The sequence below is a fragment of the Thamnophis elegans genome, chromosome 14 (assembly GCF_009769535.1).
Source record: "Thamnophis elegans isolate rThaEle1 chromosome 14, rThaEle1.pri, whole genome shotgun sequence".
Taxonomy (NCBI): Eukaryota; Metazoa; Chordata; class Lepidosauria; order Squamata; family Colubridae; genus Thamnophis; species Thamnophis elegans.
This window is the reverse complement of record NC_045554.1, coordinates 35788612-35804401: the sequence shown is the minus strand read 5'-3', so window position 1 is coordinate 35804401 and position 15790 is coordinate 35788612.

The window sequence follows — 15790 nt, the reverse complement described above, 5'->3', positions numbered from 1 at the left end:
TGGGCTGCTGGTGCTCCTAATAAAATGGAACATTTATTTAACTGTAGAGGGCTTGTCATCTTTGGGAGCCGGCTGGGGAATTCTGGGAGTTGGAAGTCCACACACCTTAAAAGTCACAAAGGTTGGGAAACATTGCTCTAACTTGCAAATAGAAAGTCCTTCTCACATCTCTACAGATTCCTGGGAATGGGCTTTGATATAATATTAGGGCCAGAATATGCACAAAACTTTTGATTTGTGTACTGTCTGCCTAATTCCCTTAAGGCCCAGGTGGAAAAGATGCCAGCAATCTTCTTTGCTCCCAGCCCTGGTGGTATCCAAGAGATGCTTGCCCGGTCTTGCTAATGGTTCTTGTGGTAGGAAGGCATCAGGCTTAAAGAGCCTTCAGCAGCTTCAACTTGGGAGGTCTGACAGGAGCTCACAGTTTATTTTGCTATAAAGGCAGCAGAGAGACGACATACGCCTTGCCTCTGTGATCTGTTAGCATGGCATCGCTTGAATCCAAGGAAATGTATACATACGCACTGCAAGATAATACAAACAGACTGATGGAGTGGTTTTGAAAATATTCAGCGTAATCCTATTCTCTTTTATTTAGATGCAGTGCCTCCTCCTAAATTTTGAATGTTTTTATTCTTGAGTCAATGGAAAAGACTGAGGCTACATCTTATCCCCTATAACCATGATGGTGAACCTATGACACGCATTCCAGAAGTGGCACAAGGAGGCATCTCTCCAGGCACATAAGCCGTAGCCTGTTGCTCTTCTGGGTTCTGGTGTGCCAGCCAGCTGGTCTTCATGTGCTGCCGGAAACTGGAAGAGCAGCTGTCCAGTGTGCATGCGTGCAACAGGAAGATGATCTTCCGGTTTCCGGTGCATGGATGTTCGCCGGCCAGCTAATCTTCATGTGTGCATGCGTGTCAGAAACCGGAAGATCAGGTGGCCAGTGCTCATGTGCATGCTGGAAAGCAGAAGAGCAGCTGCATGGTGCATGCATGCATACTGGATGGCTGCTCTTCTGTTTTCTGGCACACCTGCGTGCACCAGGGGTGGGTTTCTCGCCCCGTTCCAACTGGTTCGGTTGGAACGGGGCTGGCAGCGTCCTCGTGCACGCGCGCAGTGCACGCGCGCAGTGCACACATGCGTACTAGCATCTGCGATGCTCCAGCTGCTCCTGGAGGATCGCGCAGGCGCTGTATGCGTCCTGCGCATGCGTCGAAGCACAGAACTCGTCAAAACCGGGTAAGAAACGCGGGCGGGTGGGTGGACCCTTCGGCGTTCCCGGAAGTTACTTACTTCCGGGTTCGCCGACCAACCGGTTCGCGGGGACCGCCGCGAACCACCTGAAACCCACCCCTGGCATGCACACTCCCATTCAACACTGCCCTGTAACAAACCACAGTTCATTTCTTTAAAGAAAGTATTTGTTAAACTGTAAACACATTACAAGTAACTCTTTTTGAAAAAAAGAAAAAGAAAAATAATGCTATTACCTTGCAGCATTAAATATAAGCTTTGGGACTACACAACTATGTCGAAGTTGCATTCAACACAACAGGCTTTAAAGAAGAAACCCATCCATCTGTCCATCCATCTGTCCATCCCTCCATCCATCAAATATTGTGAACATAACCCTTTCAACTTGAATTAACGGAAGCCTATTCTTCTATAAAGTCAGGCGGGAAGAAAAAGGAAAGGCCAACCTAGATCCTGATTCACAAAAGGGGCGTTGCTTAGACTAACCATCTGGATAGCTCTAAAGACATGTTTAATCTGATGTTTTGGTGTCATTCTTTTGATAGCCAAAGGCCCCATGCTAATCAGCATAATTGTTTATGATTTATAATTTTTCTTAGGCTGCTGCTCCAGCAGAAAACGCTTGCAAGGCCCTCCCCCTCCCTCGCACATCTCCGTATCACCCACTCTGATGGCACATGTCTCTCAGAAAGCCATAAGCATGTACATGCCTGGCAGCAGAGTTTTGCGCAAGACCTGCAATGGAATAATTTTTGTGCTTTTAGCATGCAGGGGATAATGTTCTTGGAGGATCTAAGTCATTAGTTGCCCAAGTAAAAGTTTAATTTCAGTAACGGGGATATTTCTCTTACTAGCACAAATCCCTCTCTCTGCTAAATAATTTCTTTCTTTCTTTCTTTCTTTCTTTCTTTCTTTCTTTCTTTCTTTCTTTCTTTCTTTCTTTCTTTCTTTCTCTCTCTCTTTCTTTCTTTCTTTCGAGCCATTGCCAATTCCTGGCGATTGCCTGGAAAAGTCCCTGCAGTTTTCTTGATAAGATTTTGGAAACACTTTGCCATTGACTGGTTCCTAGGGCCGAGAAAGAGAGAGAGAGGGAGGGGGAGAGATGGAGAGGGGGAGGGAGGGACTGATCCAAGGTCATCCTAGTGCAGTGTTTCTCAACCTTGGTGACTTTAAGTCCTGTGGACTTCAACTGGCTGGGGGATTCTAGGAGTTGAAGTCCACAGGACTTAAAGTCACCAAGGTTGAGAAACACTGTCCTAGTGAATTTGTAACTAAGGCAGGAGTAGAATTCATGGTCTCCCAGTTTCTAGCCCAATATTTCTCAAACTTGACAGATAGGTGGACTCCTAGAATTCTCCTGCTAGCAAGGGTGGCCAGGTCATGTCTGAAGTTCAACTCCAGAATGCTGGCTGGGGAGTTCTGGGAGTTGAAGTCCACCTATCTGAAAGTTGCCTAAGATTGAAAAAAACCCTTGGGCTAGAAACTGAGATGTCAGGTTTTCAAGTGATGAAACCCATTCAAGAAATAAATGTCCAAAGTCCATCTTTGAAAACAAATTTCATTTATTTAGGTAGACATAAAATTGGCAAAGTCTAAAATCCCTGCTGCGCTTATATTTCTAGATGCCGAGAAAGCCTTTGATCGAGTGAATTGGCAATTTTTATTGAAAATAATGCAAAAAATGCAAATAGGAGAGCATTTTTTACAATCAATTAAAGCAATATATCAGGAACAAACAGCTCAAATCATAGTCAATAGAAGTTTAACAGATTCATTTAAAATCGAGAAAGGTACAAGGAAGGGTTGTGCCTTATCCCCATTATTGTTTATCATAACTTTGGAACTATTGTTGAATAAAATACGGGGTTCAGATGATTTACAGGGAGTCAAGATAGCAGTTAGATTTATATATATATATCGCTTCATAGGGCTTTCAGCCCTCTCTAAGCGGTTTACAGAGTCAGCAGATTAGGCATCAAGAATATAGAGTACGTGCTTTCGCGGATGACTTGGTTATAACATTAATCCAACCACAGGAATCTAGTAAGGTTTTAATGAATATGATTTATCAATATGGCCAGGTGTCCGGATTTAAAATAAATTTAGGGAAAACAAAGATGCTAGTTACAAATATGAACACTAAACAAAGGGAAGAATTAAAATTGGCAAAGTCTATTGTAATTCCAGATCTTGACACAAACCGGAATTACACCACATAATATTGTAAATTAGAAACATCCCACAAAAGTCACATTCTCCAAAAAACACTCAATCCATATTGCCCGGCTCCACCTTCGGTTCTCAGCAGGAGCAGCCTTTGTTCCCACAGGAAAGGTCACCTAGCCAAAACAATCCTCACTATCTAGTCGCTCCTTCCCTCCACCTTAAGAATGTGGCGAGCCCGGAAAAACCCCTTACATGGTAGGGAGAAAGAAAAAGTATAATAGAGAGCTAAATAAAATGGCTACACATATGTCAAATTTGGGCTTGACATGGGAGACTGTGAAATCTAGTCCTGCCTTAGGCATGAAGCCAGCTGGGTGACCTTGGTTCACTCTACATATCTCCAAGTTGCTAAGCTTGAAAAACACTTCTTTTTAAATTAAAAAAAAAATATTTTAAACTAGTAAACACAACAACAAAAACGAACACATAACTTAAAACAACACAGGAACTAAGCATTCCATCCTACAGCAGTTCCATATCAGTGTATATTTACAGTTAACATGACCCGACAAAAGCGCGCACGACAACAGTGCGCCGACAAAACCGCGTTGCTAAAACCGCGACGTCATCACCGCGGCGACAACAGCGCGGCAACAGAAGGGCGCTTTACAACAGCGCGGCGACAGAAAGCCAATTTAAGTTAAGGTAATGGTTAGGTTTAGGGTTAGTTATGTTTAGGGTTAGGTTTCGGTGTAGGGTTAGGGTTAGCTTTTGAAAGCTAGTAAAAGCATTTTGCTGAGCGCTTTGGAAGGTGCGGATTTGCCCTCCGTGGTTATGTCGGCGCGCTGGGTCGCATTTTGCTTAGCACTTCGGACAGCACAGATTTGCCCTCTGCGGTTATGTCGGCGCAGAAAAGGGCTTCATGGTTTTGTCGGTGAACCTACAATTAATGTTCCCCCTCCTATACATTCCAATTTTACATTTATGGTCCCCTTGTTTCTTACTCCTTTTCATGTACTATTCCTTAGTTATTTATACTTAGCCGTTTATATCAGACTATTGTTTTGCCTTTATCATATTATATATACTTTTGTTTTGTTAATCTATTTTAACTTGTCTTTCCTATCCCCTAGCCTATCGCTGTATCCTAATTCTTCTACTATATCTTAATTTTACATTTACCTATTTCTTGTTTCTGTCATCTAACCGTTTGTACCATTTCCCCCAAATGAAATAGTATTCTAATTCCTCCTTTCCTTGTATTTCCTTTGTCAATTTATCCATCCAGTGAAAAACACTTCTATCTTGATGTCTTAGCTATTGCACCGTACTAACCTTATAGCACAACTGCAAGAGGATATTTAACCATTTCTGAGAAGATTCAGATGCCAGGGGTTTTCCATGCCTCTCCTTTCTATGTCCCTCAAATCCTTATCTCCCATCCTGTAAGGGTTTTTAATCGAGGGAGGGAGGGAGGGAGGGGAGAGAGAAAGAGAGAGAGAGAGAGAGAGAGAGAGAGAGAGAGAAACAGTTTGGAAGTGGGCTGCAAAAGCATTGTTGGAGAGGTATGAAACCTAATACTTGAGGGGGGGGGGGACTGATGCTTTTTTAGGAACAGCAGTGTGCTTCGGTCTCAACTCGCTTCCCTCCTACTCAATCTGGAGGCTTGCATGGAATACAGGTTGACTAGGAGACCAATAATACCTAGATAATCCTGAAACAGCATCATACTACATCTCGCAGTCAGGAAATTTCTCCTTAATTCTAGGTTGGTTTTTCTCCTTGACTAATTTCATCCATTGCTTCTTGCTCTGCCTTCAGATGCTTTCAAGAATAAGTTGGCCCCCCTCTTCTCTGTGGCAGCCCCTTAGATATTGGAACATTGCTGCCCATGTCCTTCTTATTATTAAATGAGACATATCCAATTCCTATAACTGCTCTTCCTAATCATCTTACTCAATCTTTTTTTCTGCACTCTTTCTAGAATCTCAGCATCTTTTTATATCTGAATTACATTTCAGAAATCTTATCACAGATCAAATAACTGCCACCATAAAAACCATGATGGTGCGGTGGTTAGAATCCAGTATTGCAGGCTAATTCTGCTGACTGCCAGCAGTTTGATTCTCACCAGCTCAAGGTTGACTCGGCCTTCCATCTTTCCGATGGAGGTCGGTAAAATGTGGATTGTTTGGGGACAATGTGCTGATTCTGTAAACTGCTCAGAGAGGGCTGTAAAGCACTTTGAAGCTGTATGTAAATCTAAGTGTTATTGCTGTATAAAATACAAACATCCTCTCGCTTCCTCTCTACAACTTATCTAGAGAGACCGCCTGCTGCCAATTACCTCCCATAGACCCGTTAGATCGCACAGTGTCGGCCTCCTCCGGGTTCCGTCTACCAGCCAATGCCATCTGGCTACCACCCGGGGAGGGCCTTCTCTGTAGCAGCTCCGGCCCTTTGGAATGAACTCCCCGCGGAGATTCGGACCCTCACCTCTCTCCAGGCCTTCTGGAAAGCCGTCAAAACCTGGCTGTGCCGGCAGTCCTGGGGTTGATGAGTTCCCCTCCCCTCTCAACTTGTATGGTTGTATGACTCTTGTGTATTTTAATTATGTGTATTGTGTTTGTATCCCCTTTTCCCCTTTTGAGTTGTTCGCCGCCCTGAGTCCCTCCCGGAGAAGGGCGGCATACAAATAAACTAAATCTTAATCTTAATCTACCCGAGCTTTTTGATTTGTTAGCACTTTTCTCCAATCACCCTTTCTACATACGGGTATCAATCACAGTCTTTCTTACAAAGACAACATGTGCAATTACAAAGGCAGAATGGGATTTCCATTACCTTAAATTTTCTGTCCACAAACATAGTGCAGAGTTTTTTTCTTAATATAACAGAGGCATAATAGAAAATAATTCCTTCAGAAAAGATCTCATCACAAATGGCTTCCCTAAAAGTACTATGAAACTGAAGAAGTGTAATCCAGTGCAATAGTACCCAAGAAAGATTTGGAGGATCCAATGTGGCTTTCCATTTGCGAAGTTGACAGGGAGGATTGCTCCAAACGCAATTCTTGGTGTAAAAAGGCAGAAGAGGAAGGAAGGAAGGAAGGAAGGAAGGAAGGAAGGAAGGAAGGAAAAGAAAAAGACAGGGAAAAAAAAGAAGAAAGAAAGGAAAAGACAGACAGACAGAAAGAAAAGAAAAGAAAAGAAAAGAAAGAAAGAAAAAGAAAGAAATTTCAGCCCCAAATCTTTGGAAAACATCTCACTGAATTAAAGTGAGAATCAAACACCTTGCAATAGCTCAACGTCCCCCGGTGAGATGCCACAAGATTCTTGCAAGTCAATTTTGCAAAACTCCAGGCCTTTTTTAATTTTGTTGGAGGGGGAAGGAAAGTGTGAGATGACATAGTGTCTGGTGCCTAAATTGTAAATGGTATCTTTTCAGCTCGCAGACATATTTTCAGTGGGGAAAAAACTCTTGTTAAGATTACAATAACCAACATCCATTTTTGTTTTCCAAATAACAATCCACTATATTTTTAGCCGGGGACTTTAGCTGCAGAGAGAAGGCAAAACCAGGTCACTTTTGGCTGATCATGTTTTGGGGATAGGCCAAACGTGAATTACAACTTCAGAGGGAACTAAAGTAAAACAAAATGTACCGGGGAAAAAAGATTTTGAGCACAAGCCCAGAACTTCATTTTTGCACGGAGAATGGGGCACCACATCCTTGGGTGATGTCATTGGTGCCATCCCATAACTACTAAGGGAATCTGGATTTATCTCAATTGCAGGAAAAGCAACAGAAGAAGAGGGGGAAAAGAACAGAAAAAGATGGGGAACCAGGGAAAAGAGGAAAGAAATTAAAGATAAGAAGGGATGAATCAGAGTATTCAAACAGATATATTTGTGGTTCGTTTTAATCATCTTAACTGTTGGGTTAAGACTGATTTTAGAGGAAAGATTTCAGAAAAAGAACCGAAGGATGGAACAGATCAACAACAAACAGATTTGTTGAGTGAACGTCCACATCTGTCCCAAAACACCCCAACTGTTTCTGGTGTTGGTGCAAAATTGGATAAGGTAGTTTGGTGGTGGTCGCTGTAAAGCTGAAACTCGTTGTCACCTCTGTTGCTTATTCCAGGGGTCTCCAATCCTGGCCACTTTAAGAGTTGTGGACCTCAATTCCCAGAATTCCATGCTGGCTGAGGAATTCTGGGAGTTGAAGTCCGCAAGTCTTCAAGTTGCCAAGGTTGGAGACCTTATTATGGCTTATTGTCAGTACTTTGCTTCTAAAGCAGCCAATGACGCCGGAAAATCTCCCATCCATCATTTAGTAAGAAAAACTCACCATATCGGAGCTAGAGAAGTACAGATACTCCCTTACAGTCTTACAACTGTAAGGGAGCTTGCCCGTTAGGATTGCAAGTCATGCCAGTTGTAAAGTGGGTTACCCACATGATGAGCCCGAATTTACCATTTATTTTTTTGCAGTGGTCATTAAGTGAATGAGGTGGTTATTAAGCAAACTGATGGTTGACTATGGAATAGTTTTGGAAAAAGTCAGAAATAAATGTCGATTTTCAGCAATAAAGTAGTAAATCACACTCACATGATTGCAGCATATGCTGATCAGCGCAAATGCCTTCACGTGCCTGGCCATTAGAAATTTGGAAGCAGGTTGTAAGTACAGGTAGTCCTCGATTTACAACCATTCATTTAGTAACCTTTAGAAGTCACCACGGCATTGAAAAAATGACTTAGACTCTTTTCCCACACAACCGCTGTAGCATCCCCAGGATCAAAATTCAGACTCTAGTCAACTGATGCATATTTACGACTGTTGTGTCCTGGGGTCATGTGATCATCTTTTGCGACCTTCTGACAATCAAAATCAATGGGGAAGCCCGATTCACATAACAACCGGGTTCCTAATTTAACACCTGCAGTGATTCCAGAGGTGGTATTCTACCAATTCAGACCGGCTCGCCTAAAGCGGTTGCGGAAATCGTGGGTGGCTCCACCCACCCGCCCCGGCTCTACGGCATCCCATTTAGGCCCCTTTTTTCACCCAAAGTGCATGCGCGGAAGTGTACATGCTCACATTTGCGAACCGGTAGGGAAGGGAAGTGAATACGACCCCTGAGTGATTCCCTTAACAACGGTGGCAAGAAAGGTTGTAAAATGGGGCAAAACTCCCCTAACAAATGCCTCACTTAGCAACCTAAATGTTGTGTTCAATCGTATGTCGAGGACTACCTATAGTTTTTGCAACGTCCAGGGACCATCTGAAATATACCTCTTTTGGTAAGGCCCTGAGAAGTACAAATGTACTTGATATGGAACCACAAAATATTCCTAGTTCTTTTAAGCTACAACTGCAAAAGAAAAAGAAAAAGTGGTAAAGATATTTCCTGTCAAGAACAGAAAAAAAACCTGGTCTGCTTTCTCAAAAAAAAAAAAATCCTATTTCCCCTGAGAGAGAAATATCTGCCACCGAAAAAATGGCTCCCATTGGCTTCTTTCAGATCTGCCTAAACATTACATAACGGGATAAGGGTTTGCTTATTCCCTCAGGTGCTGGTTTCTGCCGGAAGCTTTTAGAAGCAACGTCTCACAGAGAGCCAAGCAAGGGTTAAGATGCTGTTTCTTCCTGCAAAATGATGAAAAGGTGGAACAGCCTCTGGGAGGAATTTCCCTGGAGATTTGGCCTAGAAGCGTGAGTTGCTGGAGAAACTGCTGAAGAGATGGGCATTTATTTATATATTTGTTAAATTGATGTTGCCATCCAACTCCACAGTCACTCTGGTTGGCATACAGTCAAGGCATTATGAAAATACGGGCAAAACATCCCAACTGTCTGGAGGAGAGAAAAAAAATATTCTACAATATGTAGGAACTACTCTACAAACTCAGTTTATAGCTGAACTTGTCGATCAGAAAGATTGGCAGCTCGGCAGTTCGAATCCCTAGTGCCACATAACGGGTGAGCTCCCATTACTTGTCCCAGCTGCTGCCAACCTGGCAGTTCGAAAGCACTTAAAAAATTCAAGAGTCCCGATAGGAGTGGGCCGCATACACATTTTATTAAACTTCAAACTTCAAGTAGAAAAATAGGGACCACCTTTAGTGGGAAGGTAACAGCGTTCCATGCACCTTCGGCATTTAGTCATGCTGGTCACATGACCATAGAGACGTCTTCGGACAGTGCTGGATCTTCAGCTTTGAAACGGAGATGAGCACCGCCCCCTAGAGTCGGGAATGACTAGCACAAATATGCGAGGGGAACCTTTAGCTAGTCTAATCCAAGGCCTGTGGGGAAAGCGAAATGTTCAGGTCTCTTTTAAATGTGGTGAAGGTGGGGACCAGGCAAATCTTAAGGTGTTCCAGAGAGCAGGTGCTATAACAGAGAAGGCCATGCTTCCTGGGTACTGTCAGATGAGGCTGCTGACTAGAAGAGTCTAAGTGTGCGCCAATTCTGATCAACTGAGTTTTGGTCGCCACGATATAAAAAAGATGCTGAGACTCTAGAAGGAGTGCAGAGAAGAGCAACAAAGATGATTAGGGGACTGGAGGCTAAAACATATGAAGAATGATTGCATGAATTGGTTATGTCTAGTTTAATGAAAAGAAGGATTAGGGGTGACATGAAAGCAATCTTCCAATATCTTAGGAGTTGCCACAAAGAAGAGGGAGTCAAGCTATTCTCCAAAGCATTGAAGGCAGGACAAGAAGTAACGGTTGGAAACTAATCAAAGAGAGAAGGAACCAAGGAGGCGCTTCCTGACAGTGAGGACAATTTATCAGCGGAAGGAATTTCCTCCAGAGGTTGTGGATGCTCCAAAACTGGAGGTTTTTAAGGAGAAATTGGACAACCATTTGTCTGAAAGGATTTCCTGCTTGAGCAAAGGGTTGGAGTAGAAGACCTCCAAAGTCCCTTCCAACTCTGTTATTCTAAACTTTGGAAGTTTTCCCTAAAGGAAGACAGACAGTCCTTTAGACCCAAAGCCATGAAGAGTTTCATAATAGATAACCAGCTCTTTGAACTATGTCCGGAAGCCTTCTGGTCCAAAATTTATCAATTTTATACGTGTCTGCAACCACCTACCAGATTCATGGATTGGAGGCTGATTATTTGAGGGCCATCTGTCTTCCATGGTTTCTTGCCATCATTAAGGTAGGCAAAGTCAATGTCTATCAAACAATGCCATCTAACAGGACCTAGGAAGCGTGTCTTCTCTGTTGTGATACTAGCCTCCTGGAATAGCATACCCCCAGAAATCCATGTAGCTTCCATTCTGATATGTTCTAGAAGTCCTTAAAAATATGGCTCTTTTCCCAGACTCTTTGGATACTTTAATGTGTCTGGAATTTGTGTCTGAACATAATATATTCTTCTGGCTTAATAGGTTTTTTTTTAATTTTAATTTTTCAGTTTAAGGTGCCCAGAATTGTTTTGGAATTGGGTGGCCTTAAATCTAAAAAAACAAATAAGAAAATTCCCAGCACTTAACAATGGACAATGAAAGATAGGCAAAACTTCCCTTAGTGACTTTGTAAGTAAGCATAAAGAGTTTCTGTCCCATTTGTGAAAATTTCACCACGTAGCTATTTTTCTTTGGACACAAAATCTAGATGCAATTTCTTTTCCAACAAATAATCAATAATTTGGGCCTTCCTAAGTCATTCCATGCAACGTATATTGAATTGGGAATCACATTTTAATTCCTTTGTTCACTAAGTCTGCCCATGTGCTACAGTTCACTTCCAATCTGCATATTGAAATGTCAATGTAAGTGTCACTCCAACCAGCAGCTTAGTAGATTGGGTGGCTTAAGGTCTTGTTTGTACATTTGGAAGAAAGGGCCAGTCTCTGCATTCCACTTTTTATGTCTAAGACTTTGAAGTTCTCACAGGAATGTCCCTAGAGAACCTTGTTAGTTAGTTCCTGTAGCAGAAAACAACCGAGAAAGTGGGGCATTAGATGTAAAGGACTGGCTAGTTACAGGAAGGTCAAGAAAACATGTGAAAGAATAGGCTGTTCAGCACTTGGAGAGCTCCAAGATAGGAGATGGCTTTGCAAATATTAGATAGTAAGTAGAACTTTCAGTCAATATGGTGCCCTTCCATCAAACTGCCAATTTTTAAACCTTTCACTTATTAATATTTTTAAAATATTAAAAGGCACCTGGCTAGAGAACAAGAGATAGTGAATTCTAGTCGTGCCTTAGGCATGAAAACCAGCTGGATGACCTTGGGCCACTCACTCACTCTCAGCCCAACACATGTCACAGGGTTGTTGTGGGGAAAATAGGAGAAAGGCGAGTTATTTGGAATCGTAACAAAGCAGGTTCTAAATAAATCAATAAAATAATTGTAGAAATGAGATCTGGTTAACTTCAAAGAGAACAGATCCATGGCTGAATCAACAGGGGACTGGCTAAAGCAGATTGAAGGGAAAGAATAATATCTGCCTGATCTCATCTGCAGTGGGCTCGGCCCTGTTGTAATCAAGCTTTTGAATGAATGAAACCTCAATAGTTCTGCAACTTCTGCCACTTTTGGCTTCAGCTGCTATGAGTGGTCACAGATCATCTTGTAAACAATGTGACCCTGACACTCTAATCATGCCACAGAAGGAGGCACTATGTTGGGTTGAATTTTTGCCCTTCTAACAAAACCTGCACAAGGAAGATTTATTCTCAGCTCAAGAAAATTACTTTCGAATAAGGTGATTCTTCCAAGCAAGATTTCACATCATTCCACTCCTCTAGACAGAATCTTGCCAAACTAAAGCAGTCTACTATCTACATCATAGGTGTCCAGTCCTTTGGCTTGCTGGGGCCACATTGAGTGAAGAGGAATTTTCTTGGGTCGCATATGAAAATGTATAACATACTTAATGTATATGAACCACATAAGGTTAAAAATTTATGATCTTGTGGGGCTGTATTATTAGCTGTCCAAGGCCGCATGCGACTTGCATCCCACAGGTTAGTCACGCCTGATCTACATCAAGCACATAGAACTATTAAGGAGGAGCTATCTTCACCCTCTTTCTCTCACACAAATTATCTCTACTGAGCTGTCTCTTACTCCTCTGGAATCCTCCTGAAAATCGGGCCCACTATATTCCACCACATAAACTCTTAAACCTTGGCACATTACTTACAGAGACTGAAATAACTGCCACTGGTTCTAATTTGGATATAACTTCCCAGAAGCAGAGAAAAGTGGAAGAAAAGAACTAAAAGGAGAGAAAGAGAAGAAAGGGAGGGTTTAATACTTTCTTTGGTTGTGTAGCAGATGTTAACTGGTGGTACATAACATTGTGGAAAGTACACCTGCTGAATTTACTAGCCAAATTTTGGAAATTCATTATAAACATCTCCAGCCAAGTGACATCAAATCCAGCTATTTCAACAAAAGGAATCCCCCCCCCCCTTGAAAGATTCCTTGATCAGTAAGAAACATATACAGCTTTCTGATCTCCAGAAGGGAAGTACCACAACTTGGAGAAGAACATGTGCTTTGCAGACGGAAACGTTCAGGTAGGCCCAGATGTGACTAATAAAACAGACTGATATGAAACTCTGGACAATGCCCTGCAATCAGATTAGGAATACTGAGTTGAGATGGATCGCTGGTTTGCCTCAAGGTAAATCTTTTGCACTTCAAAAAAACAAGCAAAATACCCCATGTTTGCATGAATTTATCCAATTTCCACACACCAAATCCACAGGCAAAAGGGAATTAAGACATGCGCACATATTCACTCTTTTTAAAAAATAAAATAAGTAGGATAATGTTAAGGAAAAGTGCCACACCAATGCTTCTCTGGAAACAAAGCATTCAGGAAGAGTAGACAACCATTGGAAGAAGTGGACAGAAACCCCAGTCAACTGTCCCCACTCCAAATTTTCAAGCTGACCAGGAAATTGGTCCAAACAGAGTTGAGATTCGGAATACAAGAAACTGAGCCTTAGGTTTGCCCATCCTGGTCTCTTTTCTCGAAATCTTTTTGTTTTAGTTTAGCAATTTCTACAAAAAGGTCTACCCTTCCAGACTAAACACCCGCTTCCAACCAGCTTTAAAAGTGATTACACAGCACTAACTTGATCCCAAGGTTTGGTATTCTGAATCTTGATGGACTGCCTTGGATTTGGCCAGGAAGTCAGCGCTCACAAACAATAACCTCCTCATTCCCTCATTTAAAAACCCTATTCATTTTAGGCCAAGTTAGTTAGTTCTGTTTGCCTTCTGGTTTCTGTTTTGCTGGAATCCAAACACCAGGCAAGGATTCACATGTAGATATTTCCCCAGTCTTTGAGTCAGACCTCAAACTGAGCAGAAGGCTCTAGCTTCACTCTTCCAGAAACTCCATGCCCTGAGAAAGGGACAGCAACAGAAACTTCAAGCCTTCCACATTCTTAAAAGAGGCTGGGTTTTTTGGGGGGACAGGGGAGATGAACCAGAAGCCATACACACCCAGATTTTCTTGATGCACAAGCTTCAGGAATTAAGCCTTCTCCCCACCCCCTCTCCCATTGTTTGGATGGAGTGGCATGGGAGGAAAATGAGATTGGAAGGCACCTGCTTCATTGTTCAGAGAGAGGGAGAGAGACAGAAAGAGAGGGAGAGAGAAAGAGAGGGAGAGAGAGAAAGAAAGAGAAAGGGGGAGTGATAAAGAGAAGAGAGAGAGAGAGAGAGAGACAGAGAGAAATAAATAGACAGAAGGAGAGAGAGGGGGAGAAAGAAAGAGAGGGAGAAAGAAATAGAGAGGAGAGAGAGAGAATGGTTGCAGCCCACCCCTGGTTTCTGTCTCTTCAACTTCAGCCCTTACTTTCCACCCAATAAAGTGAAACCGAAGAGAGTGAAATCCGGGTTGGTTCCTGCATTGTCTTCTTTGTCAAGGGATGGGGAAGAAAGGAGAGAGCCGAAAGACAATCTCCCCTCCCCACCCCTCCTCCATCCACCTCTGCATACATACGTGCGATGGGCTCGCCACGATCCCGAAGTTTCCCCCCCTGCTGCGGACTTCCTCGGGTCGACGAGGCGGCTTTCCCCACAGGACCGCCGGAGGCATGGTGAGCCCAGCAGACTTTGCCCGGAGTGGGGAGGGGGTTCTCCCTCTTCCCCCACTCGGCCCCAGATGTTTCCACGGAGAGGACCGCGAGCCAATTCACCGGAACCGCTGCAGGCTACACAGCACACGCGGGGAAGGTTTTTTTTTAAGAAAGTAGGGGGGGGGGGAGAACGCGCGCCCCCGCCCGCGCGCCCACCCACCCCCTGGATCCCCTCGTGCAGCTCAGCCCCTCCTCCCCACTCTCCAGCCAGACAATGGCTCACCCCGCCCTAAAAGACTTCTCCGCTTTGTGGCAACAGCAAGGGGGGGGGGGGCAGAGCTTAAAGCTCTCCGCGCCCCCTCCCCACCCCAGTCCGGTGGGCAATTGGAACAAAAGGCTTTGGCTTCTCTTAAAACGCCGACTTGGGGGGAGAAGGTCCCGAGGGCGCCCCTTGGGAAGTCAAGGCGTTTGACTAACTCCAGCAGAGCCGATCGTGGAGGGTGGGAAGCCCCTGTCCCTCCCCAGGCGGGGCTACATCCTACACCCCCCCCCCCGTTGTCTCCTCCCGGGGAGTCGCCCTCCAGCGCCCCAATCAGGGAGCGGCAGCCGTGGGTGGGGGGAGAAAGGAGAGGAGGGGAAGCAGCCACCCGGTCAGCCCTCCCTCGCCCACCTTCTCCTCCTCCTCCTCTTACCGGAGCGCATCCAGCAAGAGGCCTGCCTCCTCTCCATGCGGGCTCGCCCAGCGCCTGGGTCGCTCGGACCGGAGCAGCGGAGAATAGGCGACGGTGGTGCAATAGGTGGTGGTTCCTCCTGGGACTTGTCCAGGGCGGCGGCTCTCCAAGCAGAGCGGACGCCCGGGAAAGATGCTCCTGGGACGGCCAGCCGTGTGATGCAGCGGTGGGAGAAGCGGAGAGCCATCCGGCCGGGCAAAGAGAGGATGGGGGTGGGTGGGCTCGGTTGCGTCCCAGGCAACCGGGCCCCGCCGCTGCCCCCAGCCCGCTTTGTCGAGGCTGGAGGAACAAAGGAACCCCCCCCCCCAATCGCTTCCCCTTTCCCGGGCAAGAGAAGGGCCATCTTGAGTTGGCCATCTGAAGCTGGAATGCCGCGAGTTTGCTTGGGTGCCTTGGCTCCTCTTGCGCTTTAACTGGAGCCGAGCACAGCTTGGCTTGGGTTTAGGACCACGTGGGAATCTTCTTTGAGGTGGTGGTGGAAATGGAATGGAGGATGGGAAGGGTTGCTTTTTTGTGTGTGCACTGTATTTTGTTGTTGTTTGTTGCAAAGTCATGTCCAACCCATCAC